This window comes from Tenrec ecaudatus, chromosome 12 (genome assembly GCF_050624435.1).
Source record: "Tenrec ecaudatus isolate mTenEca1 chromosome 12, mTenEca1.hap1, whole genome shotgun sequence".
NCBI classification, from domain to species: domain Eukaryota; kingdom Metazoa; phylum Chordata; class Mammalia; order Afrosoricida; family Tenrecidae; genus Tenrec; species Tenrec ecaudatus.
Window position 1 is genome coordinate 12800639 of NC_134541.1, and position 10683 is coordinate 12811321.

A 10683-nucleotide genomic window follows, 5' to 3' on the forward strand; every position below is an offset into this window, starting at 1 on the left:
CAGTTAGGGGAACAGCACGTGCCAAGGGCTTGAGGTGGGAAGGAACAAGAAGTCCCAAGCAGCTCTAGCAGAGTGAGAGTATTCAAGAGCTGCCCCAGAGACAGTGAGGGGAGCCGGCCCTCAGGCAGCTACTTTGAGGTTGGTGTTTGTTCTGCGGGCAGTGGGGGACCTTGGGAGGCTGTTGAACAAGACGGAACAGGATCCAGCTTAGGTCTTTAAAGGGGCCTTCAGACTAAAACTGGGAGCAGGGGTCCAGTGGAGGCTGTCGTGCACGGGCTGGGCTCCCGTAGGGTCCCCATGCCGTGGTCTGGTGCTTCTCAAGATGTGGACACAGCCTGGTCCACGGGCCGTCGTAACACATGGCGTGGAGTTCTCCCTCTCCCTGCAGACACCCTGCCGCTGTCTGACTCACTGTGGCCCTGCAGGACAGAGCCCGACTGCCTCGTCGGGTTTCCAAGACCAAAGCAGACGGCCCCAGCTTTCTCCCACGGAGTGGCTGCTGGGGGTTCTTGGCTGACCACTTTACCAGTGCACCCCCCCAGGGCTCCTTGTGTCTCCCCCTCACTTATGTGATACCACGGACGCCACTCTGACTCCTGGAGACCCTACAGCACCCGGTAGACCTGCCCCTGGGGGGTCCTGAGATGGTAATTCTTGGTGGGAGTAGAAAGCCTCCTCTTTCTCCCTCAGAGTGGCTGGTGGTTTTGAACTGCTGACCTTGCAGCCCAACGTGTCCCCCCAGGACTCAGAGTCTAGCAGGACTTGTCTTCCCACCGCAGACCCAAAAGTTCGTGTGATTCGCTTTATCTAGGTGGACAGGGTCCAAACTTCAGGCCTTTGTCTCAGCGCCTCCTGCCTGTGCTGGAGTGAAGCCGTGGCACCTTCCCCTGAGGTGTGCGTCAGGGGCCCGCTCAGGGAGTTCTGGTGTGATCGGTGCCCTGGATCTGTCTTCTATCCTGTAAGGAGACTTCCACCCCCACCTCAGAGGGTCCCAGGACACAGGGAAGCGCCAGGCAGCTAGGGTCTGTCATCATCACAGTGAAGGCCCCCCACACCCTGCCCTGACTGGAGGAGACACATGGGAACCCTGTCATACCTCAGGACGCACTTTCGGGTCACCGTTCCTAAGAAAGCAGTATTGTTCCCAAGGTCTCTCATCTCCACTCAGTTCCTGGCTCTCTCCTGCTGGGCAGGACGCTGCCCTCTGTGACCTCCAGGTCCAGAGAGGGGCAGGGACTTACCCAAGGCCACCCGGCACATCCTGACAGAGCTGAGGCAAGGCCACATCTGCCTGTGCTGTTATCAGTGGCTGGAGGCTCACGGCCCAACAGGATACCTGGGGCTCCTGATACGGGGCCTGTGGTCCAGCCAGGATATCATCGAGAGGCGATTCTCACCAGTGATTCATTTCAACATCACATGGAGGGCGGAGTGGGGTGGGTGGAGGGAGGCTCAGCAGGCTCCCATGTAGGCGGGACCTCCAAAAACTTCACTGCCATCGAATCCAGTCTGACTCATAGCAATCCTATAAGACAGAGCAGAACTAACCATGGGGTTCTGAGCCTATAATCCTATAAGGAAAAGAAAGCCTCGTCTTTCTCCTGCGGGGCCACTGGAGGTTTTGAACTGCTGACTGTGCAGTGAGCAGCCCAATGCATAACACTATGACACCAGGGCTCCTCCGGGAGGAACCGACATGGTAAGCACCGGCCAGGCCGCCTCCTGGACAGTCACTGGCTCACTTGAGAGCAACTGCTGAGTGTCAGGTCCTCTAGAGGGAAGCTGCAATTCAGGGCTGAGGCCTGAACTTTGTGCGCACGGGAACGAGAGCTGGGTACACACAAGAATGAAAACTGTGTACACAGGGGTGAGAGCTGTGTCTACACAGACGAGAACTTTGTACACACAGGGACGACGACTGTGTTCACATAGAGATGAGAGTTGTGTGTACACAGGGACGGGAACTGTGAGCACACTGTACTGGGAATAGAACTGTGTACACACAGGAATGGGAAGTGTGAATACACAGGCACTAGAACTGTGTACACACCGGGACAAGCCCTAAGAGATGATGGAGGAAGAATGCACCAGGAGAGGAACAGCCTCTGCAAATGTCCTGGGGTCAGGTGGATGTGGAATGTTTGAGAAATGGCAATAAGTCTTGTCTGGGGGGAGGGCTAGGAGAAGGAGCCAAAAAGGTGAACAGAAGCAAATCACAAGGAGTCCAGCAAGACACGGGGCTTGGCAATTAGCTTTTGGGAGCCATGTGGAGCTGCAGGCAGAGGTGGGTGGGCGTGATGAGAGTGGAGTCCTAAGACTCACTTTGGCTGCTGTGCCAGGTGGAGGCAGGACCTGAGCAAGCCTGTGGCCCAGGTCCAGCCCCCCTGGTCTCACCCCTTCCAACCTTTGGGGCCAGCAGGCCAGTCCCAGGACACACATGGCCTCCTGTCTGTTCCCTCACCCCCCTGCAGCTAGACCTCCTGGGGAACATTCCAGGTGGGGATTATCGCAGCTCCAGGCACTAATTAGCTGGGTTTCGCTGCAGGTCTTCCCTGCTCTGGCTCCCACAGGACCCCCTGGGGAGACAACCGCCAGGTACACTGTCCCCAGGGGGGTGAGGGATGAGAAGTAAGGGGCCTGAGCTGTGCCAAGGGCTGGAACCCAGAGTGGACAGAGTGTCCATTCCCCAAGTCCTAGGGTGGGTGTGAACACGAGACCCCCCAATTCCTAGACACCCAACCTCCCCCCGCAGCCCAGGGCACCTGCTGGAGCCCGCCCAGCCCCCACCACCAGCATCTCCGCCCCACAGCTCCCTGCCTCCTTCCTCCCGACACAGGCTCTTTGTCTCTGCCAACTTTCTCCCCCGTCTCTGTGTATGTGTCCCTGTGTCCCCCTACAACCCTGAGCCACCGCCACCACCACCACCTTTTCCCTTCCTCTGTCTCTCTCTCTCTTCCACTCCCTGCCCCCATCCACCACCCAGCCCCAGCCCCCACCTACCCACCCCAGCCCTCCAGCTCCAGCCGGAAGCATGATACAGGTGTGTTCCCACCAGGCCCCTCAGGGCCCAGGCTGGGCTGAGTGTCCCCGTCAGCCTCCAGGCAGGGGAGTGCCAGGGTGCCTGCACCCACCACTCCAAACCTGCCGGTTTTTCCAGCTCAGCCCCACCCCAGACCTGGCTGCCCCCTCCCCTGGGACCTACCCACCCTGCCAAGCGGGGCTTCTCCTAGGTGACTCTGCTGCCAGAAGGCAAAGTGAGAGTTGATTACCTACCAAGGCCTCTAGCCCAGTCCAGGCCCAAAGGGCCACAACATCCCCACGTACAGATGGTGACACTGAGACTCAGAGAGGGCCCCGCCCCCTGGTTGAAAATCACACGGCTCACCAGGGTCCAACTGGAACCCAGGACTGGGGAGAGGAGTTCCAACATCAGAGGGGGTTCTGATGCAGTTAGCCCCCCTTCCACAACCAACAGCTGCACCTGAGCAGCTCCTGGTTTCTGTGGGTCCTTCCATCACATCCATGCGTGTACACGTTTCTCACAGTGGTGCAGCTGAATTCTGGTCCAGCTTTCCCATCCAGCAACATCAAAACCTTCTTCCTTATTTCTAACACCTCCCTGGTCCTCCTGGAAGTGGGTGAGACAATCCGATTCCCTAAGCCCACTGGGAGCCCCTACAGCCAGCAGAAGCCCCAGGGCAGGCATCCCGGAATCTGCATTTGTCGCAAGCAACCAGGAAAGAGAGCTGAATGGAACCGTGGTCCAGAGGCTGGTGTCAAGCTGGGTTCCGGGGGCCCGGGGCCGAGCCTGCCCATCGCCCCTTTGCCCCGTCCTATGAGGAGGCTCTGAGGAGCAGAAGGACCCTGTTGCTGCTGTGTGGTTGCAGTTGTATTTGAGTGAATTTCCACTCACTGTGGATGCTTTGTACACATAGGGACGACAACTGTGTTCACATAGAGATGAGAGCTGTGTGTACACAGAGACGGGAACTGTGAGCACACTGTACTGGGAACAGAACTGTGTACACACAGGAATGGGAACTGTGAATACACAGGCACTAGAACTGTGTACACATAGGGACAAGCTCTAAGAGATGATGGAGGAAGAATGCACCAGGAGAGGAACAGCCTCTCTCTGGGTTTATATCTTGTAGGGCAGAGTGGAATGGCCCCATTGGGTTTATACCTTGTAGGATGGAGTGTAATGGCCCCATTGGATTTTCAAGGCTGTAATCTTTATGGAAGCAGATTACCACATCTTTCTGCCTCGAAGCCGCTGGTGCATGCGAACAGCCAACCTTTGGATTAGCAGATAAGCAGTCCACCTCTTTCCCACCAGGTCACCTGGACAAGGAGAAAAAGCTTCCTGGAAGTGGAAAGACAACTGGTCGGTAAGGAACCCAAGGTACAAGAAGTAATGAGACCAGCCCACAACTCCAGAGGCCTTGGGGTTAATATGATGGGGCTCCAGAGAGTTGGTGGGGAAATTCTATGATCTTTTAATCCGACTTTCTCAATAACTTTATGAAGCAAGGTTGGGCCTGAACCCACGTCTCTTAAGCTTCTAGGCCAGGCATCTTCTGTTGCTTCTGCTCACTGTGAGGCAGTCTCTATGAGCTGTCCATCTACTCATGCCCACCTTTCCTGCCCAATTATCCACCTACCCACCCATTAGTCATCCATTGATCCATCCACTAATCCCACCCACAAACCCACCTACCCATCCATCCTTCCAACCAGCCATCTCTCCACCCATCCACCCATACAGCCATTCACCCATTCATCCCATCCGTCCTCCTAGCCATCCATCTAACCACCCACTCACCCAACCTAATTAATTATTCACCTGCCTATCAGTCGATCCGTCCATCCAATCATCACTCCTCTATCTGTTCACTGTTCACACCATCACCCACCCAACAGTCCATCCACCTATCTATCCATTTCTGTCTGTAGATAGAATCGCTCATCCACTCACTCACCCTCCATCCAGTACTCCCTGAGCCCCTACCAGGTGCCAGGCATTCAGGTACTAGGTACTGCGAACATAGCAGACCCGTTCATTCCCTGTAGGAGAGGGAGAGGGAGTCAGTAGACAGGTAATCACACACATATAGACCTTCAATGGGAGAGATTTCTGCTGTGACAGCCATGCCCAAGAATTTAGGGCAGCAGCCGGGAGGTCAGCGAAGGCCTCCTGGGGAGAGGACCATCTCATCTGAGAATGAGGCCCTCTGTGGGCATGGGTCACATAAAAGGGATGTGAATGGCTTTCCCTGAGGCTGGAGCAACATGGAGGAAAGCCTAAGAGTAGGAGGAGGGCGGAGGAGTTGGCAGGAGTGGGGGAGAGGTGCCAGTGCCCAGAGAAGTGGGGGAGAGGTGGCATGGATGGACATGTACACAGCCATGTGTCTCCTGGGGCCCAGCTAGGAGGTGGAGAACCACAGTGGAATGGGCCACCAGACCCAGGAAACCTGTCCTGGAGAGGCGCTGGACATCTGGGAGGCTCTGCTTGGGTCCCCCCCTCAACTCGTGCCCCTTTCTTCAGGACAGCCCGCCAGGCCTGCCCTCCAGTAGCTCCCTGCCCCCACCAGGGCTTGGATGGTCAATCCTGGCCGCCCACCTGCCAGCTTCTTCCACGCACCTGCCCCCAGGTGCCCCCACCGCAGGAGCTTCCTGTCATGCGGGTCCTCAGCTCATCTGGAGACACCAGCAGAGGCAGGCGGGAACCCCAGCAAAGCCAAGGAGAGCGCTTCTATGTCCCTCCTGCTGCTGGCTCCTCCTGGATACCCCCAGGAAGCAGGGCCCCTCCTCAGCCTTTGCACACACTGTGCCCTCTGGCCCTGGGCTTCCCAGGGGCTTTCCCAGACTCCCTCACTCTCTGCTTACATATGACTTTCTTTTGGAAAGCTTTTCTGACCTCTCTAGCTAAAGGCAGCTAATCTCAATCTCTTTCTCTCTGTGTGTCTCTGTCTCTTTCTCCTCTCTTCATCTCTCCCTCTCCCTCTCTCCCCTTCTCCTCTCTTCTCCTCTTTCCCCACTCTATCTTTCTCTATAGCTGGCATCTCCTGGCAGACTGCATCCCCGGCATAAATGAGTAAAGACTCCATGAACACGGGGCATTTTGCTGTCCTGTCCCCTGTGCTGTACCCGGAGCTCAGCTAAGTGCACGGCAGGTGAGGCGTGCTGGACTCGGAGCCTGCTGTGTGGCCAGCTCTGGGTCACAGATTCCATAGAGAACAAAACAACATGAGAAATCGCCCCAGAGGTCTTGCGCCAAGGACCTCATCCAACCCCTGGGACCTCGGGACCACATCAGAGAGCCTGCTCCTCCCAGGGCCCTGCGCCTCCCCCACTGGGCCAGAATGCACCTCGCTGGACCCTCAGTTTAGTTTACCAGCACCAGTTTTTTGTTTTGTTCTGTTTCTTCTCTGCTGCTGCCACTCGTTCACTTGACAGACACTTCCTTGGCACCAGGTGAACTCCCAGGGCGACCACAGAAGGCTCTCAAGGGTGCCTCAGGACAAACAGGGACAGGTCCCAGTGTCACGGCAGGTGGGAGGCCACTTGCCACTTGCCATTTGGTCAATTCTCCATGATAACTTGTGGCGACCTCACATATCAGAGAACAGAACGTTGCCTGGTCGCATGTCTGTGTCCATTTCCATGCCTGTCTGTCCATCTCTCTCACCCAGGGCTTCCTGCATCTGGGTTAGCCTTCCTCTGCACCAACCCCCAAGTCCTTTCCAGCAAGTCGTCTGTCCTGGTCACACGTTCCAAGTCAATGAGTTGAAGCCTCACCGCCCTAACATCTAAGACTATTCAGGTGGCTTTTATGAGACCGATGCAGCCACGGAGAAGGTAAGAAGTCGAAAGACCTAGAAATGAACATTAAGGTCACTCACTACTTCAACCTCTGCCAAACCACCGACTAGATACGACTTTGAATTGTGCATTTCTAGACTTGGAAACTAGGATGATACAGAAAATAACAAATGTTGGTGGAGATGCGGGGAAAGCAGAACTCATGTGCCTGGCTGCTGGGAATGCAATCGGGTTCAGCCAATATACAAACCAGCGGGGCAGGGGGTCCCTGAAAAGCACACCACATGACCCAGCAATTCCAGGGATCCTGAAGACAGAGACTTGCCCCTCTGTTCGCTGCGGCTCAATCACACAACAGGCAACAGCCAGATAAACCCCATGCCCATCAACAGATGGGGGATGCTGTCATCCAAACATGGCTCAGGCTTACAGCGGCATCCTGCTCAGCGAGTCGGAGTAACCAAGTCTTGGCCCACGCTACAGTGTGGGTGGAGCTTGAAGACCTTAGACAACAAAATGAACCAATCGAAGCAGACAAATATCGCCTGTTGTATGACATCGCTTATAAAAATGTCAAGAAAAGGCAAATGACTGGAGATTCCCTTGCAGAAGAGTCTCGGGGAGGAGACCAGCAAGTCAGGGTGTGATATAGCAACCATGAAACATACAACTTTCCTCTAGTTCCTAAATGCTTCCTCCCCCACCACCACCACCCCTACTATCGTGATCCCAATTCTACCTTGCAAATCTGTCTAGACCAGAGGATGTACACTGGTACAGATAGGAACTGGAAACACAGGGAATCCAGGGCAGATGATCCCTTCAGGACCAGTGGTGTGAGTGGCGATACTGGGAGGGTAGAGAAAGGGTGGGTCGGAAAGGGGGAACCGATTCCAAGGACCTACATGTGACCTCCTCCCTGGGTGACAGACAACAGAAAAGTGGGTGAAGAGAGACGTCAGACAGGGCAAGATATGACAAAATAATAATTTATAAATTATCAAGGATTCTTGAGGGGAGCGGGGAGGGAAGGGAAAAAATGAGGAGCTGATGCCAAGGGCTTAGGTGGAGAGCAAATGTTTTGAGAATGATGAGGGCAATGTATGTACAAATGTGCTTTACACAATTGATGTATGTATGGATTGCGATAAGAGTTGTATGAGACCCTAATAAAACAATAAAAAAAGAAAAGGCAAATGTACAGAAACCAGAGATGTTTAGTTGTCAACAAGCATAGGAAAGAGGGAGAGGGAGGCGTGACCAGCGGTGGGAGAATGCCATGGTTTAAGGTTAGGGTGACATGGCTGACTGCTAGGTCTCATTGTCACTAAGTTGCACACCTATAAACAGTCAGGCGACCGCTAAGTTGACAACGATGACCAGGGACAGTCAAGAGTAGCTGCCAAGGCAGCTCACGTCCAACCAAACACCTCATGGGATCTGGTTCCTTAGAGGTTCCGGGTCATGGTTTCATGAGACATCCTGTCCCTCGGCCTAATAATACTTCCAGGGCTTCTGTGCTGCCTCCTAGGGAGGCCTGGTGGCGTCGTGAGCGTCACGTGAGGGTGGCAAAGTCTCACAGTCTCAGACGCCCAGAGGAACGGTGCTACTCTGACCTGAAGGGTCACTGTGAGTGAGGATGGTCTCACTGGCAGGGAGTTGAGCCTGAGCTCTTCTTCCTAGTTCACGGTGTTGTCCATGGGGTCTTAAGCAACCCTCCAAGGTGCAGGCAGCAGCGAGTCCCTCTTTCACTAGAACCATCCAGGAAGAAGGACAGCTGGGACTAGGGGGAGGATGTGGTATGCGGGGCCAATTGCCTCCATGAAACACTGACTCTTTGCCAGGAGACCAGAGGGACTGAATGGTCCCTGGTCCTGTGGCTGAATATTCTGATCAAAGGAGGCCACCAAAGGCTGCTGATCTGATTATAAAGAAAGGAGGGCGTAAGATGGAATCTGAAATTCCTGTGTGGACTCCAGACTCTCTAGGGCCAGGGTGGCTAGACAAACTCCTGGATCTATTGCCTTCAGACCACCTTTAACCCTTAAACCCACAGGGTCCCCTGAAGTCTTCTGAAAACCAGCAGTCGTTTGGTTTCGCCGTAAAGGAGGCCTCCCTTGAGTAGTACACTGCTTTAGGACTAACTCTGTGGATCAAACCAACAAGCGAAACTTGAAAGATCAGATGGGAACCTGAGGGGACGGGGAGGTTATGTCCAGTGGGGAGAAACAGCTCAGAAAAGGAGGGAGCGGCTGGCTGGTGACTGAAAGCATTTCGTCCGTGCACCCTTTATACCGACTGCTGAGCCCGTGTGTGTCTCACTTGGTGTAGTCTCAACCAGAACACTGCTTTTATGATTGTTTTAAAAAGAAAGTCCTATGGCGTATCATTCGATTCTGACCCATCTCGGGTTGCCATGAGTCAAAATCAACAGACAGCACATTTACAGGGTCGGTGACTTAAGTTTGACATTTTTCCATAATAAAATAATAAGAATACTTTTTTTAAAGGATGCTCTAGAAGCCTTCTGATCAAAAGGTGGGGAAATGCAACAGAGATTTCCACATTCTCATAGTGTCCAGCTCTTTCTGGAGCCAGGGAAGCTAGATGAACCCCTGAAACTGTGGGCCTGAGCGGGACTCGTTACATCTAGACTACAACTACCTCCTGACGTCCTCCTAAGGCCAAACACTAGTTTAGCCACATTGTAAACACATGTCTGCCTTGGGCGCTGTGACTCTCTCTGTGGGATCGAAATGCGGACAAGGACTCAGGAGATGAGATAGGGACCTGAGAGGCAGAAAGTTTACGTCCACGCGGGAGGACCCGCTCAGCAAAGGTGACTGAGCAAGGCCACTCACCTCTGCCTGTCGTGTCATGCATGCCACTGAATGGTACATGTGGAAACGGGTGAACTGTGTGCATTCCCACTAGCAGCAACAAAGTGAAATGAAAGGGGGTGGGGGACGGCTATGATCGAGGAGGCTGCCTGCTTCTGTCAAAGCCTACAGGCTCAGGAACTCTCCAGAGCTGTGCTGCCCCTCTCCAAGAGAGCTACAATCAGTCAGAATCAACTTGATGGGTAGAAGGCAACGGACATGACATTGAAACCACAAAGACATCCTACGTGTGTCTTCTGGTAGGACCTCTGCACAGGTTCCCGCCGCGTCTGTCATCCCCAGACTGCGGAAGAGGGTGGCTTATACATCGAAATCGTATTGAGATTTGGGCCTCGGTATTTTCCAAAAGAGGAAAGCACCCACAACAACTGCTCCCCTGCCCCCCCATGGCGAGAATTCTCAGTGTCACCAAGGGCGGGGAGCAAATGAAACGTGCATCCGCTGGTGGTGGGAGTACCCATTAGCTCAGACACTTTGGGGAGATTGGCTGGCAGTGGTTAGGCAGTTACATACACTTCCATCTTTCGGTGAGCCTGACCCCGTAACAGCAATGACATCGGCAGGCACCAACCCAGCATGCGAGCTCAGGTCCACCAGAACACACAGACAGCTCTTTGTGGCCGTGTCCCTCCCCATCGAGTCCTGGAAAGGGTTCAGGCATCCCTCCGCAGCAGTCTGGGCGGTGGGTCATGTACCAGAAGTCCAGATCCGGCTGCTCGCTCAGCACCAGAGAGGACGCTCCGAAGCTGGGCCGAGCTAAAGGAACCCAACACCAAAGCCAGCCATCCGAGGGATGCTGCTGAGACGACCTGTTGGAACAGGCAGCACCAGCTGGGATGCTCAGGGTCAGAACTGCCCTTGTCCTTGGTAGCAGGCGGGTAGCGGGCTGGGGGCAAAGGTGTTGGGGAGGCTTCAGAGGCTGGCTCTTGACCTGGGGTTGCTCACATGGGGGTATTTG